The sequence below is a fragment of the Gavialis gangeticus genome, unplaced genomic scaffold (assembly GCF_001723915.1).
Source record: "Gavialis gangeticus isolate Ggan-Ray unplaced genomic scaffold, GavGan_comp1, whole genome shotgun sequence".
Classification (NCBI taxonomy): domain Eukaryota; kingdom Metazoa; phylum Chordata; order Crocodylia; family Gavialidae; genus Gavialis; species Gavialis gangeticus.
Window position 1 is genome coordinate 73,620,293 of NW_017728992.1, and position 17,019 is coordinate 73,637,311.

General features: G+C 42.1%; 1 protein-coding gene across 1 annotated transcript in view; it reads right to left on the reverse strand.

Annotated features, from left to right (window-relative positions):
• Positions 1-17,019, reverse strand: part of ZNF407 (zinc finger protein 407) — a 545,661-nt gene that overhangs the window by 271,444 nt on the left and 257,198 nt on the right.

Here is a 17,019-nt window from a genome sequence, read left to right on the forward strand (position 1 = left end):
CTTCCAAGGTAGGCATTGTGGTGTTTTTCAGCACTCTGGCCAAAAAAGTTGCCTACCTCTGAGCTAGCATAACACATGCTGGCTACAGTCCATGCTGTAGGAGAGACGAGGAAGGGATCTCTGCTTAAGCAGCGAGGGTGGGGAGGGGTGCACAGGAAAGCCAGGAGACCCTAGTGTGCCTTCAAGCCTCTGCCAGAGCTGCAGCCAGGGAGCAGAAGGGAGGGGCCAGCCCTGCTGTGGAGCAGAGAGCCTTGCCCAGCTCAGAGAGCATGCCAGGATGCTGGGGGACTCTGATTTAACTTAAACCAGCAAGGGGTCTGGAACAGACATTGCATGAACTGGTTTAAGGCAAATCATTTAAGTCTGATACTACATTTAACCAGATTTGTTTCAAACCAGTTTCTGCCATTTTCAGACTGATTTATGTGCACTGAGTATCTGTTCTGTTACAGGTTTAAACCAGTTTCTGATCACTTAAACTGATATATATGCAAAGTCTGTTGCTAGCCCGTAACTTTTGTGAATTGAGCAGCACCCCATTTCAAGAGCTAATTTATTTATTACCGACACTGGGGCCATGGGGTCAGCCAGGCAGGTAAAAGTCTCCCCTTATCTGCTTATCTCCTCACACTTGCAGCAAACTTCAAAGCACCATGAAGGACCTCAGGGTGTCCCGGCAGGGGGAGGGGGCAAGGGCAGAATCACTACCCTAACTTTTTCCGGTCCAACCCCAAACACTCCTCCCAAAAACAGAGGCAAGCAGGATAGCTTTACCTGCCCTGTGTGTCTCCGTCTCCAGGAGACAGCATTTAACATCAAAGCAGGAAGGGCTCTAATAAGAGTCTTTGTCAGAATAGATCCTTCCTAAATAACGCTGAGAAATGGAAACCTGTGATTTTGTCTACCTTCTCCATGGATCAGGTTGTTTCCAAAAGCAAGTAGGTTTTTCAAAGACTGATCTCTATTCAGCAAGTAAAAAGGCATTTGGATATTAAAAATGGCCCAAAGGAAAATTAAACCAAGAGTCAGCCCTAGATCTTTAAACATAATTTTCATCAGGGTGTGCTTATTCAGTAAAATTCTCATTAGGAGATAAATCAAGTCAAAATGCAGGAAGGAGATGGGGGCACAGACTGACATAGATTTGGCAAATTTTTCAACTTCTACAAACCATGGCTACATATACAAACATATAAAAACCATGTGCATCTAACAAGGTCCGTCAAGCCAGTTAAGAGATGCATATCATTTAACTGCTATCAATAAGTTGATCTTATTGAATCACCATTGAACAGAACATAATATTGCATGGGACAGCAGATGCAATGGTGTGCCTCCATAAGATGGGACTGAATTTTATTTTCCATTTTGAAATCTTTTCTGCCAAAGGTATGACAGAAGAACTGTCTATTGCTCTACATCAAATGTATTTGCATGTACCTGGGTGTAGCACCCAAAGAACCTTGTCTTTACAATGTACCTGGAGCTCCTAATAAACTGAAGAAGAAAATGGGTAAAACAGCTTAGACTGTAGTAGGTCTCAATATCCTCACACATAACAACAACTGAAGAGTGACTCATGTAACTGTTCTGACAATATTCCAACACATAAAAGGCTCACAAAATGCATCTGTAGATGTGCTGAAGTTTGTAACTCAGCCAATTTCCAACAAATGGGAAACTCCTGTAAAACCTTTTAAATTTAGAAGCTACAGTGGAGGTTAAAGTTAGTTCCAGAGTCACAAGTTACCCTTAAAACCAAGAAACTAGAATTCACATATACTTTAGAGTTCTGTCCAAAGTAGTTTTTAAAATCCTTTTTTTAAAAAGTGTTTCTATCACTTTTCATGGGAGCACTGCATAATGTCTACAAGTACAAGTAGATCTTCTAAAATGTCTAAATGTTGGCATTAGTATTAAGAAATGGTAATAATATATTCATCCTATATTTTCCTTTAATTTCATCCCATTAACTAATGTAAATTATTTGGTGTTTACACAATTCAGATAATGTTTTTCATAAAATGATGTACAAAAGGACTTGTTAAAGAATGTTATTTATGTTGCAAAGTCCAGTACTCAAAAATTAGGAAATATAAGATTTGTAACTGTTCATGATACTTTTATTTTGCCCCAGATGTGTTCCTCCTAAGAAATGAATGAATCAGGGTCCTTTAGAAAAACAGCATGCTGTGCAAGTAAATATTATGTCATTATGCATACACACAAAGCAAAAGGATGGATGGAGATTACTGGGGCATGGGTAAAAATACCAATCAGATCCAAAAGAAAGTGGGGTGGAGCCTGTGGCTTACTTTGGTGTGGCCTGAGGGCTTGCAGCCCCCACTGGTGCAGCCAATGGGGCATTTTTTCCCCAGCTGCTTAGAAGTTGGATAGCCCTGATATAAGACATCTAATAAGGTACCTTAATATCTGAATTAGAGAGGTATACCTACTGCTTTGGTTTGCAACATGATGCCACATTATGCTTGCCCAAGTATTTCATTCACTTTTCAGAAGACATATTGCCTTACAACCTACAATCCAATTTGTTCTCCATCATCATGATTAACATTTTTATACTATTTCTTTCTAAGCATCTTGCTGCCAATGAATATTCATGTTTTATATATTTTTTCAGATGTTTTAGTTTACATATTTCCAGGGTGACTCGTTTTGTTTCCTGCCCATATTTCTAACCTCTCTATGTCCTTTTGTATTATATCCTCCTCGGTATTTACAACACAGTCTAATTTAGTACCATCTGTGAATGCAATTAATGTAGTGTTTAACCCTTCTTCTAGATGATCAGCAAATGTGTTAAATAAACCCAAACCTAATGTTGATCCCAGATGCAACTTGGCAGTTGCCTTCCTCAAACTCAATCTATTGCTATTTATCTTTAGCCTTTGGTTACTGTCCTGTAATTTGGTTTCAATACATATGTCAATGATTACATTTAAGCCAACTTCAGCTGTTTTTTTCTTCAAACTTCATGAAACATTGTAGTAGCTGCTCTCACAAAGTCTAGATAATATTAGGTAAAGGATACTCTATACAGAATATAACTGAATAAAGAAAAGAGGCCAAACTTGTCATGACATGATGTAAAACTCTGCTGCTTATTGCTCATGGCTCTTATAACTTAAGACTTATATTTTAGTATTTTAATGCTTGTTGCATTTCTTTTACTGCACCAGGAGCTAAAATTAGACATGACAGCAATTGTTAGACGTGGGGGTTTTGCTGTTGTTTGTTTGTTTGTTTTCCTCCCTCCCTTTTTAAGACTGTCCTTGCATTTATTTCTGTCAATCCTCAGGTAACCTCCTTTTTACTTGACTTTTCAGGAATAGTTCATTATCCATTTATCAATAGAAATTTAATTATTATACATGTGTTTTATGCTTAATAGCAAGTTGATTTTTGTCTACCATATTCAGCCAGCTGATCCAAGTCACGTTTATTAAGGTACCGCCTAGGGACTAACAAGAATGGGGCCCCACTGTGCTATGCACTGTACATAAAGTAGCAGAAAGCCCATATCCTGGGAACCTTGCAATTTAGAGAGAGTTAGAATGTAGAATGTGATGGCAACAAACAGTATGTCATTTCCATGGGTTTTGGGAGTTGGGGAGTCTGGGAAAGAGGGAGGATGTTAAAATTGCAGAACATTTCCTGAATGTCCAAAGGTCCTTCTTTTGGCTGATTATGCAGCTTCACTAGCCTGCTAATTTTCAGCTGCTTCTTAGCTGCAGTTTTCCCTCTTTAAGGCCATGGGGAAAGGTAGGCAGTAGGCATCTGCAGAGTAGTCTCTGTCCTTGTTTTATCAATAGTTACTTTACATAGTGTATATACACATGATCGCCTTCCTGTACACTTGCTACGTACCTTTTTTAGCAGGAATGGTATACTAATACAGGGTAGACCTACCCTATCCATCAAAAAAGGCTAGCAGGTGGGGATAGAGCATGCTCAATCCAGACAGACTCTTTCAAGACTATTGCTGTCATCCTCTAACAAATCTGTGCATGTGTGAACTGTAATTTACACAGGCTTATAATTTGGCCAGGTATTAGCCTAATTTAAATGGAACAGCAAAATGTTACCATCACCACCTGACACCAAGATTACTTCCTTCTACTGGACACGTTTTAAGGCTCTGCTTAACCATGTAAGTAGTCATAGAGATGACACGAGTTCTCAATGAAAGTATAATAATTCTTTAAGCAATCTAAAAAAAGAAGTAGTTTCCTTAGCTTACTTTTGAATGCACGTAAACCAGGTTTCCTGAGACTTTGCAAAATGTTCAGTTTGGGACATGGAGAATTTCAACCTGAATAGTTAAAATTCAGCAAAGGTATATGCAACTGAAAGATCTTATAATGGAAGTGATCTACAGACAGCATCATAAGTAATGCCTATTGTTAGTAACCTAAGATATGAAGAACAGGAGAGATCCTCTTGGGTTTTTTCTGTATAAATGAAACCACATAAGCTCAGTCCAAAGAAATATAAAGGTTCCTCCTATCCAATTCTCTTTGCTCAAGTACACCTCCGTGATTTCATAGACATTAGGGCTGGATGCCTAAGCTAGTCCTTATTAATTCTAAGCTTTTTTCATATTACAGTAGACTTTAGGGCCTCATCCTCTTTTGTCTCAGAGGTGCCTAAGTCAGACATAGAAGAATTCAAGGGCATTTTGACACGTTCTCCGGGAGGTATGTGGGGGGAGGAGAGGGGGAAGGAGATTTAATTAGTGAGCGCGTTTAATTGAAAGCGCCTGAGCGTCACATGTATCAGCGTCCCCAGCATCGAAAAATGGTGGTGGGGTGCTTTGAACTAAAGCTCATCAAACAAACTTTAGTTCAAAGCACCTTGCCACAAATTTTTGATGCAGGGACACTAATACATGTGACAGAGCCATGCTCCAGCAGACTAGATCAATCAAGTCCAGTCCGATGTGCTGAATTTCCAGCACATTGGAGCCAGCTCCCTGCAAATGTATATGAGCCCCAAGTTCCAAATAGTAAGATAGTCTGGCCCTCCTCCACAGGCCACAAAACTTAGCAGGTGCCTAAATTCAGGTGGTACCTCTATTTTTGACTGAAAAGTTCCCCTTGTGCCTATACTTGGGCTTCAAAGGTACCTAACTCCCAGGTAGGCTCCACTGTAATCTAATTTAATGCTGGGGAATGTTAGGCATGCCTGCGGCTTTGCATTAATAGCACTGAATCCAGCTGGAACACTGTGATGGTGGTTGCCACTCATCTTATACCTAATAGCCTAGAAAGTGTTCACCTAGAAAGTGGAACACCTGAATTCCAGACCTTCCTAAGCTCAAGGGGGATTCAGACACACATCTCTCTACTCCCAGAAGAGTGCCCTAACCTGCACACTACAGAATAAGCTGGATAAGAACCCCCCTCCTGCTGAAGCTGAATTCTGGCTACTGGGTAGCCAGGAGAGCAAACAAGAGGAAACATGCCTTAGAAGCCTAGTAGTTATAGCACTAACTGCAGATGGGGTCGTCCAGGGATCTTGTACCTCCTGGGTCTCCCAGGGTTTGTTTCTGTTTTATAACCTATGATTGTTTAAAACAGCCGAGACAAGCCTTTTTGGCAGGCATTCCACAAATTAGCCTCACATCCTCCCTGAGTGCCATTCCAATCCCCTTCCTCTGCCCAACTGGCCATTCTGCTTTCTGTTTCCTGACCTCTGCTCCCTGCCCAATCTGCTGCTCTGTTTGCTGCTTCCTCCCTATTTGCCATTGTATTGGCTCTCCTCTCCTTGGTTTGCTGCACTCCCACACAGAGGCTGCTCTTACCACTTGTGGCCACCCTTAGTTTCAACGAACTTGGAGGAAGGCACCGTGACTCAGTCTGTTCTATAGCTTGGTGGTTAAGTCACACTCCTGTGAAGCAAGATGTAGGTTTTAATTCCGTCAATCTGAGGAGGTCCTAAAGCTCTGGATTCCTTTTTCCTGAATGTTTTAACCACTGGGCAGCATCATCACCTATCAGTCAGGTGCCTATCTTAAGAGACAGTACAAGGCATTCTGGATTGGAAGTGTACTGAAGTTACCTACTATGGCTTAATAAAGGTACCCAAGTTCCTGAGAAGTGCCTACGAGCCCAAACTGAGTCAAACAGCATTGTTCTTTGGAGGCATCCGTGTCTCCCCAATTATGGTACTGGTTTTCTAAGCATCTAAACCTGGTCAAATTAAATCATTGGTTCCTGGCCTGAGGAATTTAGGACTTAGAAACAGGGAGGCCTAAAAGTAGGTGCCTCTGATACTAAGCTGGATCTGGATCTTAGTCTCCATTTATTTTAATAGGTCATAGCTGCCTTCCATTAATATTGTAATAAATTATTAGATACCTGGGAAATATGATTTATGAAAACAGACTGAATGAACTGGGATTATTTATTCTGGAGCTGCAAAGGCTGATGGGGGAACCTGAAAATAGTCTTCAAAAACCTGAAAGTTATTTATAAAAAAATGGTAATGTGGAATTCTCTGGCAGCAGGGGAAAGGACAAGAAACAACAATCTTAAAATTGCAACATGGGAAATTTAGGTTGGATGTTAATAAGTCTTTCCACTATGAAGTGGTTAAGCATTGGAACAAGCTACCCAGAAAAGTTATGGAATTTCTACCCTCAGAAGTTTTTTAAGAACAGGTTAGACCAGGGGTTGGAAACATTATACCACTGCTTGTGATCTGGCTGGGCTGCAGATCTCTGCCTTCTGAAGAGCTTAAGCCACCTGTACCTAACCTTGCTGCCAATACCTGACACCAGTGCCTGTTCTTGTCCTCACTGCACAAGAGAGCAGCAGGGAGTACTGTGGAGGGGATGGGTGCTGTTTCCTCCAATGTCTTTGCATTGCCAGCTGCTGGATCAGACAAACACTTCTCTAGAATGGCTTAATCAGGGATGCTGCTGTCTTGAAGGTTGGATTAGATGACATCCTAAGAACTCTTCCAGTCCTATTTTTCTACTCTACAACTATGTAAATTTCACCAGTCATTAACTATTTTCTTGTCCTGCTCATTATAATTTGCTTTCCAAAAATATTTTAAATAACAAAATACTATATTTTATAGGTCTCTGCCTGTAAGGCCTCTAAGAATCTTAAAGGCCAATGACGTATAATTTACTATAAGCACAAAGAACACCCCATTAACTGACAGAAAGGAAAAATGTCCTGCAACAGCAACAATTTAAAAAATCTTCCTGTAAATAAAATAGCTCAAAAACCAAAATGCATCATTTGAGTTCCATAAAAGTATTTTGAAATTCTATCTCCACAGCAATGCCTTGCTACTTGAACAACAGAATATAAAAATTCTAATGCCACCAAACTAGAATATGTGAGGTAGAAGTAGCCATGATAGAAACCCAAGCACTAAAATATTACTGTTCCAGATTCAGTAGGGTCAAGTAAATACCGGAAGTTCAAATTTTATGGAAAATTGAGCAAAATCCTGCCCCCAAAACAAACAAACAAAAAAAAAATCAGAAGAAAGAATGAAAAGATTATTCACAGGTGGTGAAATAACTAGTAATGTAACTTATCTCCAAAGGAAATAAAACATGCTAGACAGATTGGACATTTTGAAAGCAATGGCAAAAATCGCAAGCAACCAGTTTGGTGTCAAACAGTCTGTCAGAAAGACCACAGGAAAATGAATGTGTAACAGCAGAAGTGCCAAGGTATAATCAGTATACATTTAAGATGGACAGCAAGAATCAAAAACTTAAACTGCTGAAAGGGCAACTGCCACGTGAGATATTTATCTTTAATAAGTTTCCTCTAGAAAATAGTAATGGCAGATCTATTACTCCATGAATTATGATACTACCTTCCAATTAGATTACTGATGGATCAGGCAACATGGCAAGTAAACTGTACAATGGGAATACAGTAAGCTGTACAGATACAAGAGTCCAAAAGAGAACAATTCTTTAAGTCAACATAAGGAAAACTATGTGTGTTTGTGCATGTGAGTGCATGTACCACATACCCACATACAACAGAAAGCTGGTTTTGATATGAATAGATTTCTAAGAATACACAAGCTTTTAAACGAAATCATTAAGGAACCTGTTTTGTGAATTCTTGTAACTGTTTTGTAGGAAAGATAAAATGTATGGAGGGTGACCAGTATGATGGACACCACTGTGTAAGAGAGATCTACGCACAAAGTATTTGACTTAAAAAAAAAGGGGAGAGGGAGAGGGAGACAGAGAGAGAGGAGGCAAGGACTGGTGTCTTTAATCCAATAAAGAGATCATATCCTGGAAAATATCAAGCACACAGAGTGAAAACTCATAAATATTTTTGGATGTTGCTGTCTACATTTGAGAAAAAACATAACAGAGATTGTCAACAGTTGATGAGAACTGCATTCTTATTGCTTTTTCACCAACAGCATACCGATGACAAAAGCTTGAGATGCCCAATGTAACCTACATAAATGGAATGGATTATATATAGAATACTACTTCTAGTTAATGTTAAAAGTCCATTCATAAACAAACAGACATCCATTATTATATATCACTCTCCAAAATGTTCATAATTTTAGCAGGAAAAAACACCAACTTTTAATCCTCTCTGTATTGTACCTTTCCATATAAATAGGGGTCGGCGAGAGCCTTCAAAGACATTTTATTGTACTATTTGAAAACCGATAGACAATTGTATCATTCAAGACACTTACGAGAGCAGTTAAGGTTGTGTCTATAGCAATTCTGCCATTTGCTAATATTTAATTTGTAAGGAGAATGAAGTTCATATTTTAATATAAAAATCAAAACAAATCCAGAAAATTAAGAAAAAAAGTGTGAAAGAAAACTAAACTGGCTGAACTAGTTATCAGCACTCAGTGGTCACTTCTGTAATCTGGATCTATATGATTAACATTTAATGGAACGCCCTCTTCCAAGCATGTGAGAAGGTCTGTTGTTACCCTCTCTCTTTCTTGTACCTGAAAAGATCCAAAAGCGTGCGGCTTAATAAGATGTAGAGGACCAATATCCTCCCACTTCACAAACAGGTCTTTATAGAACCTTTCACTTTTTTCCTGGTGAGGGTAATTTTGCCTCCTTGTATCAGAAGTGCAGCTGTCCTCTCTGTATTCTTTAAAAGCTTCTCAAAGAAAGCAGGCATATGGCAGTTTTTAAGGGGTCACATCTTGACTAAATCAATCTCCTCATCAACGATTACTGCCATCCAAAATTTCTGCTCTCAGTTCACAATTCAGAATTCAGCTGTTAAGTGATGTCTGGACATATCCCTCAAAGAACAGGTTACTGTTTTCTTGCATTGGCATGAGAACAATACTATGTGGTATTTTGTAGAACGTGACTAGTTTCCAGAGGATTACAACATAGAACAAAACCCAAATAAAGCACGATAACTGAGAACAATGGCAGAATCCACCATTACATTCTGTACTGAAGCCAGTCTGGAGTCTTGGCATATACTGTATTTACTTGAATATAAGACGACCCTGATTATAAGACACCCCCCTAACAATTAGGTATGATATATAGAAAATTTATCCATTTGATACAATTTTTGCAGGTATAGAATCTAATTATTGAAGGTTTGTTTAGAACCTGTCCCCCCCTCCCACTGCTACAGCCAAGAAAATAAAACTGGGGCTTCGGTAGTCCCTTTATTCTGTGCCCTGCTTCCTCTTGCAAACCCTTCCCTCCCTCCTTACTTTCAGACCCTGCTCTCCCTGAGTACATGGAAGTGAAGGACAAAATTGAAAAAAAACCTGACCTTGAAATAAACATAGCTGTAGTAATGTGCATATGGTAATAATGTGCATATATGGTACCCATAGATTTAGTTTACCCAGGTTTGATGCAAGTTACCTTTTTTGAAACCAAAGCAAGTTTTAGCACTGGTGCTCCATAAACACACGAGCAGCTATTTGGCACCTATTTATATCTAGTACGAACAGGACGTGTCTACACGTACTGATTTAAGGCACTTTAGCCAGATTTAAGGCACATTAAGTGTGTACATCAACATGTGTGTGACCTTACTGCGCCTTCAAAATAGCGATTTTAGGTTATTTAGCTAAAGCGCCTTAACACGTGTGTAGATGTGCTAAGGTGCATTAACACTGTGTATGTCAACTGACTAATTGCAAGTCAGTCTGCACACTGCATTAATGCGCCTTAGTGTATGCACGTGTAGATGTGCACCTAAATCACCTTAATGAGCATTAGGCAAATGCACATTAAGTTTAAGGACATGTAAAAGCACATGTAGACACACCCACAATGCATGCTATTACTCCAAAGCCAAAAGATTTGTAATTTACCAAATAGTTTATTGGGCTGGGCCCCATGAGGGCCAACAGCATTTCAAAGCTATGGTGACCCCACAGCTCACCACTGCTCATTGTGTGTGTAGGGCAGGGGCGGGCAAAATATGGCCCACGGGCCAGATCCAGCCTGCCAGACCATTCTATCTGGTTGCGGGGCCCCTAAAAATTTTAGAAAATTAGTATTTATTTGTCTTTGGTTCTTGTAAAAAATGACAGGACCCAGGGGAAGCCTGGTGGGCTCCCGCAACAGCATGGCCCTCCTGGCCTCACCCCCCAGTTGGAAACCACAGTAGGGGCTTCTGGCCTGGGACCATGTAGCTCCTGATGGCTGCACCGGTGCAGAAAACTCAAGTAAGGGGAGGGGAAAAGGACAGGGGAGGACCCCAGACAGGGAAGGAGCCTGGGGGAAAGCAGCCAGGGAAAAAGCTGAGCCTGGGGAAAAGTGGCCCTTCCCCTGCCCTGTGGCTAGCACTCCCTGCTGCAGCCACTCACAGCCCACGTGGGGCTGTCCTGAGCAGGCAGAGGCAGGCCCATATGAGCTGTGAGCACCTGCAGAGAGGGGCAATGGCTATGGGGCAGGCAAGGGGCCACTTTTCCCTGCGCTCAGCACCAGCTTGTAACCCACACCCTGCTGCCAGCCTGGGCCCCGCGCCAGCTCTGGGCTCACCCGTCAGGGCTGCGCATGGCAGCAGCAGGTGCAGTCCCCCTGCTTGTTGTGCTGGGCAGTGTTTGCTGCTGCTGCCACCCACCCAGAGCTCGCGCCCTGGGCAGCCCAGAAGTGGCGGTAGCAAACACTGCCTGGCATGGCAAGCGGGAAGGCTGCAGCTGCTGCCACGTGGTGCAGCCTCAACGGGTAAGCCTGGAGCCGGCGCAGGGCCCAGACTGGCTGCGGGGGCAGGCTACAAGCTGGTGCTCAGTGCGGGGAAAAGTGGCCCCTCGTCCACTCCATGTCCGGCACCCCGCACTGCAGCCGCTTGCAGCCCATGTGGGGCTGCCGGTGCCTGCTCAGGACAGCCCCACGCGGGCTGCAAGCAGCTGCAGCAGGGAGCGCTGGCTATGGGGTGAAGGAGAGGCCACTTTTCCCCCACGCTCAGCACCAGCTCGTTCCCTGCCAGCGAGCAGGGGGTCAAGGCTGCACGTTGCCCCCTGCCTGTACTGTGGGGCTGTGGGATACTGGGAGTGAGCGGGTGCACGGGGCCCACACCGGTGTCCCAGGGCCAGCGCCGGCGGGGCCTAGAGCAGGGCAGCAGGAGTACAGGGTCCTGGCTGGCAGAGGCTCTATGGAGCCAGGGCATCTCCTCCCTCTCCCTGCTGGTGTAGCCCAGCCCAACTCCACAGACCCCTGCCAGCCTGTGCCTCATTCTGGGCCCCACCAGTGCTGGCCCTGAGACATTGGTCCCAAGACAGTGACCAAGGGGTGGGGCACCTGTCAAGGGGCAGGGCTACCCATGCAGTCCTCAACAGCTTGCCAAAACTGGGTAAACAGCCCTCCACCTGAAATAATTGCCCACCCCTGACACAGGGCAACCTGGTTAGGCTTTACCTCACGGAGCGCGTGGCCCACACAAATCATATGCATGAGCCTAAGAGAGGGATTATGGGGGAACTATTTGGGGTCCCATTTGATGATGTTTGCCAGACATTTCAGGCTGGTGAAGAAACAGGACTCATTGGAATTGGGAAAGAAAAGCGTAGCTCATCTGTGGGAGTGAAGAGCAAGTAGAAAAATGTACTGCTTCACCATAACATGAAAAAGAGGTGGCACTTAGAGGAACTCCACTCATTGGGCATTACAATGCATCTTATTCAGATGAGTTGCACTAATTTATCCTTGTGGTAGGATCCCTGTGTGGACCATGCACTTTATAGTCATTCTTAGTGTTGGCTGCATTTAATCAACTTCATACCTGGTTTTCATTACTGATCACATGCTGTTTTTAGCAACAGTTCAAAGACAGACAATGTATTTAATGTGGTTTCCTTGTATGCTAATACAAGATAAGGTGGGGGGGAGTTCCCCCCATGGTGATGGGAGGCAGGGGTAACCTCATCTTTCATTTGAGTAAGTGCAATATTGCACAGTCTGATAAAATGTTCTCAATGCACTAAAAATCAACAAGAGTACATGAAATATTTAGGTTTTAGTGTTTGATAAACCTGGCTGGCCCAAAAAGAAATTCACAGTTAAAAACTAAGGACACCTATACATGTGCCCAATGCATACTCTGGTGCATTGTAATTAGAACATGATGGAGCAGTCTTGATCAATCATGCTAATTACCACGCTCCAGCAACCTCAGCATCACGTGTATTCAGCATCACCATGCTTCAAAATGGCAACTGGGACACATTAACTAAAGCTCATTGAACGAGCGTTAGTTAAAGCGCTCCCACCGCCATATTGAAGCTCAGAACATTGAATACATGAGATACTGCAGGTGCTTTAATTAGAACAGCTCCTGAGAGCTACTCTCATTAAAGTGCTCCCCTCCCCCACCCCAAAGCATATATAAAACACCCTCAGTTTCTAATACTAATAGTCACATCAGCTAAGGACAGACATTACGCATAAACCAGTTTAAGTGATCAGAAACTGGTTTAATCCTGTAACAGAAGAGATGTTCAGTGCACATAAACCAGTTTGAAAATGGCTGAAACTGGTTTGAGATAAACCTGGTTGAATATAGTATCAGACTTAACCGATTTGGCTCAAATCGGTCTATTCAATGTCTGCCCTAGACCCCTTTCTGGTTTAAGTTAAATCAGAGTCTCCCAGTATCCCGCCATACTCTCTGGCTGGGCGGGGCTCTCTGCTCCACAGCAGGGCTGGCCCCTCCCCTATGCTGCCTTGCTGGAGCTTGGCAGTCTCTGCAGGCATCTGCCTGGTTTCTGCTTTCCTGCTCCCCTCCCCACTCTCTGCTAAGAGGGCATTCCCCCATCCCTCAGAGACAGACAGGCTTTTTGCAGCTATTCAGCAGGTAGCTTAATGTCCTTCCTTGGAAAAGCTGTTTAAGAGCTGTTTGCTCCCTCCTCCCCATCACCACTCCCCGCTAAGCAGGACTTCCCTCCTCCCCTCTGCCTTGCAAAGAAGGTATCTGTATATTAGCTAGCAGACCATATGCTGGATCCATGCTGAATCAACAGGCAGAATCAACAGGTAGCTGGTAATGCCTCTCTGTTTTCTTAATGGGGCAATATACACTGAGAAAGCAGTGGCACTTATCAGGCCTTCCAACCCTGGCTTGCTTTCCTGTCAGTTTGCTGCAGAAGCAGGGAGGGAGATTGAAAAGCTCTGCATCATCAACAGATGCATGCAGTGCACATACACCCTTTGCTTCAGTGCTAGCTGGGGGCTGGGAGCTGGCAACACTCCTGACCCTTGAGCAGTGAGCCAGGAAAAGCCTGGGACTGCAGGCAGGCTGGGGGTTTACACCCCTCCCTAATCAGAGCCTCCTGCTGGGGCCAAGCCACACTCAGTTCAGCTCAGTTGTGCAATGGAAGGGAGGGCTGCTCTAGCACCCCCTGGCATCCAGCCTGAGACACTGCTGGAATGTGTCTGAATTTCCTCAGTCCAGAGGGATTGTCTGTATGGTTGGAAACCAGTTCAGCCTAGCCAGGTTACACTAGCCTGCAAAGGTTGAATCAATTCAGGCTCAGGCTTTCTGGACATCTGTCCCTAACCATCAGGGCAAAGAAGGATAACATCATGGTATGCCATATGTCAGTCATACGTACACAATTACAGAGCAGATATTGGAGCTGTGTTAGGTGCATCTCTTTTGATAAGCCTGGTCCATTTTGGTATCTAAAATGATGTGTACACAATATTCTTTATTAAAATGACCCTCAGACTTTACTTACATATTTTAGTTTTTTAAAAGAAGCAAGAGGTTACAGGCAATGAGTCAGGATTGTCAGGTGCATAGCCACCAGGGAGAAAAGGGTTCAGTGATGCAAGTGTATAAGGTTTATAAAGTTATGAAAGATTTACCTCCAGTTGTTAAAGCACAATTATATTAATTCACCTGCAACTTCTTCAATCAACTTCTCTGTTAAATATTTTTGTACAAAACAATAGAAAAGACTCAAAAAAAACTAATAAATCAAGTAATTCCTCAGCCTTCAATTTCTATGGCTTTCCCCACAAAATGTGATAAAAAATTCTTATAGGTAAGTGGAGTAACAAGAACACTTTCTGCCCACAGAACAAATCACCATGACAAACTGACAACAACCAGAATTGTGGTGTAGGAGAGCCTGGCCCCCTCTGCTGTCTACTGTGAGCGCCTCTTAAAAGGTTCCTCACAAACAGAGACTGAAGCAAAATGTTTTTATGTTTGTGGGCTCCTTCCTCTTTTGCAGACTTTGAAGGGTAACCCTGACAACTCCATATGTCACAGAGACAAATGTAGCACTGTGTTAGACTCAAGAGAGGATGGATTTGCAAAGGAAAATGCACCCAAAGAGGTTAGCTTTTTGTTGTCCAGTACATAGTACTCTTTAAGGTCCTTATAAATGTAAATTATCCAATTTAATTATCCAACCCCCAATAGGGGATTGAAATTCTGTAGAAACAGGATTTGATTCCTTATAGTGACCATTCAAATTAGAAACGATTTTTTAAACCAAGCATAGTTGCAAATTCACAACTGAAAATTTGACCTGAAGATATTTAATAAATCAATGCAAACATCTATTCAAGGTATTCCCTCTACAAATCAACTTGTAAACTATATAAAAACTTCATTTTGACAAAAATTCCAAGGTGCAACGAAACAGTCCTTATCTCAGACTGAACAGCTAATGCACCAGGATCTGTTCTACAAAGCATCCTACTGTAAATCTTAATATGTTCATCAACCAATCAATGTAAAGGATTCATTAGTGCTCTAAAGGAATAATTTTATGCAGGGTCAGAGCTAGAACTTACAAGAGCAGGAGAGAAAATAAAGGAACCCCACAGATATACCTCCCTCAATGGCATCAACGCCCAGGGATAATAGCCCTGTATAATTCCTTAAGATTCAGTGTCTTACCTTTTGTGATGCATGTTCCCACTAATTATCAGACTCCTGCTCAGTCCACTGGGTTTCACCCTTGCATTGACCTGCAACAGCCTGATTACAGTCCACATCACTAGGAGTGGCTACCTCTATCCATACCCCTTGATTAAGACTGGGCAGGATATAGTTTCCACAACCTCTTTACCTCCAGAGCTTGCATTTAGAGGTTACAGGGTTTGTTAGGGCAGTCGGTATGAACTTTGTATAACCAAAACCAAGATTTATTAAGATGAGAGAGAAAACTTAATTAAAAGGAAATAACCCATTTGCTTAAAATATCTAGATTTTACACTCCTCATAATCTAATCTAAGATAGACAAAGCATTTTTAGTTTAGTACAGGAGAAAAAACAAGTGTTGCATTTCACACAAGCAAGTCTTTTCAATTATTATAATTATAATTTGGTTATAATTATTTGGTTAGTCTTTCATAGTTTTTGTCCAGATACCAACTATCTTGATAAATTCAGAACTCTTTCTTAATTTTTCTGGAATGGGTCAGCTTGCAAACTCTGACAAGCCCACTGCACAGTCATTCCTGTCTATTTTGGAAAGGTGTGCCAATTCATCAAGGCTTATGTATACACAGACTTACTCAAGATGTCCTATTTGGAGGAAGACTACATAATTTTTCCTCCAGCCTCTCTGCTACAAGGCTAGTGTGTCAAAAACTCAGAGATTTTTACTTCTTCAAATTATGGTGAATGATCAACTTTTTATTTCATAGCCGTGTTCCTTTTTTGAGGAGTTAGCATATGCTGCATGCACTTAGTATTCATTTCTGCTCCACACAGAAATAGCTGGCATATGATCTTTTAAAGTTTTATTTATTAATTTCTCTCACTATAAAACAAATTATTCAGAGATCCTGGACCATCTGTCACATTTGTCTGCTCAGAAGTACCTTTTTCCAACTTGTCTCAGTTTCCTAAATTCCTGTTGATGTTTACTGGTTTTTGGCCTATTTCTCCCTCTACGAAAGACGCCCACAAAAGGAATCCTGAGGAGCTGAGAAACACCCCAAGGTGTGATGTACTAGCTCATACCCAAGCTACTCACTTAGCCTCTAACCTCAGGATCTTCAGATTACTAGCTTTTCTCAGCAGCTACAGCAAACATAAACCAATCTTGCTGTTGTTCCTGTCCTGGGTGAGGCACTGCACAGATTAACATGGCTAACTACATCTCTCTAGTGATTAACTTGAGACAGCTACTCAGTTATTCTCTCTACCATACAGCAGTGACCCAGATTTTTATGAGTTTTCTCATGCTGTTCAAAGAAAATAAAAATAAAACCATGCATTTACAGCTCTTAGAGTGCTTTACCAGCCTGAACCAGCTTGTGAGAGGCAAGTTTTACTATACTGGTTTTATAGTAGAAAAATTAAACAGAGAGGTTATGACTGCTCCAAACTCATGCTGAGAAGGAGTTCCAGAGATCAGACAAAAACTCAGGCAGAGTCCTGACTCAGTTTCTTGCTTGAACTACCAGAAACTAGCATCTCCTCAGGGAATCTTGGGGAAGTACTGAGGAGTTTTTTTTACCCCTTGGTGGAATCTGTCACTTCAGATATTTTCTAATATTCTTTTTTTTTTTTTTTTTT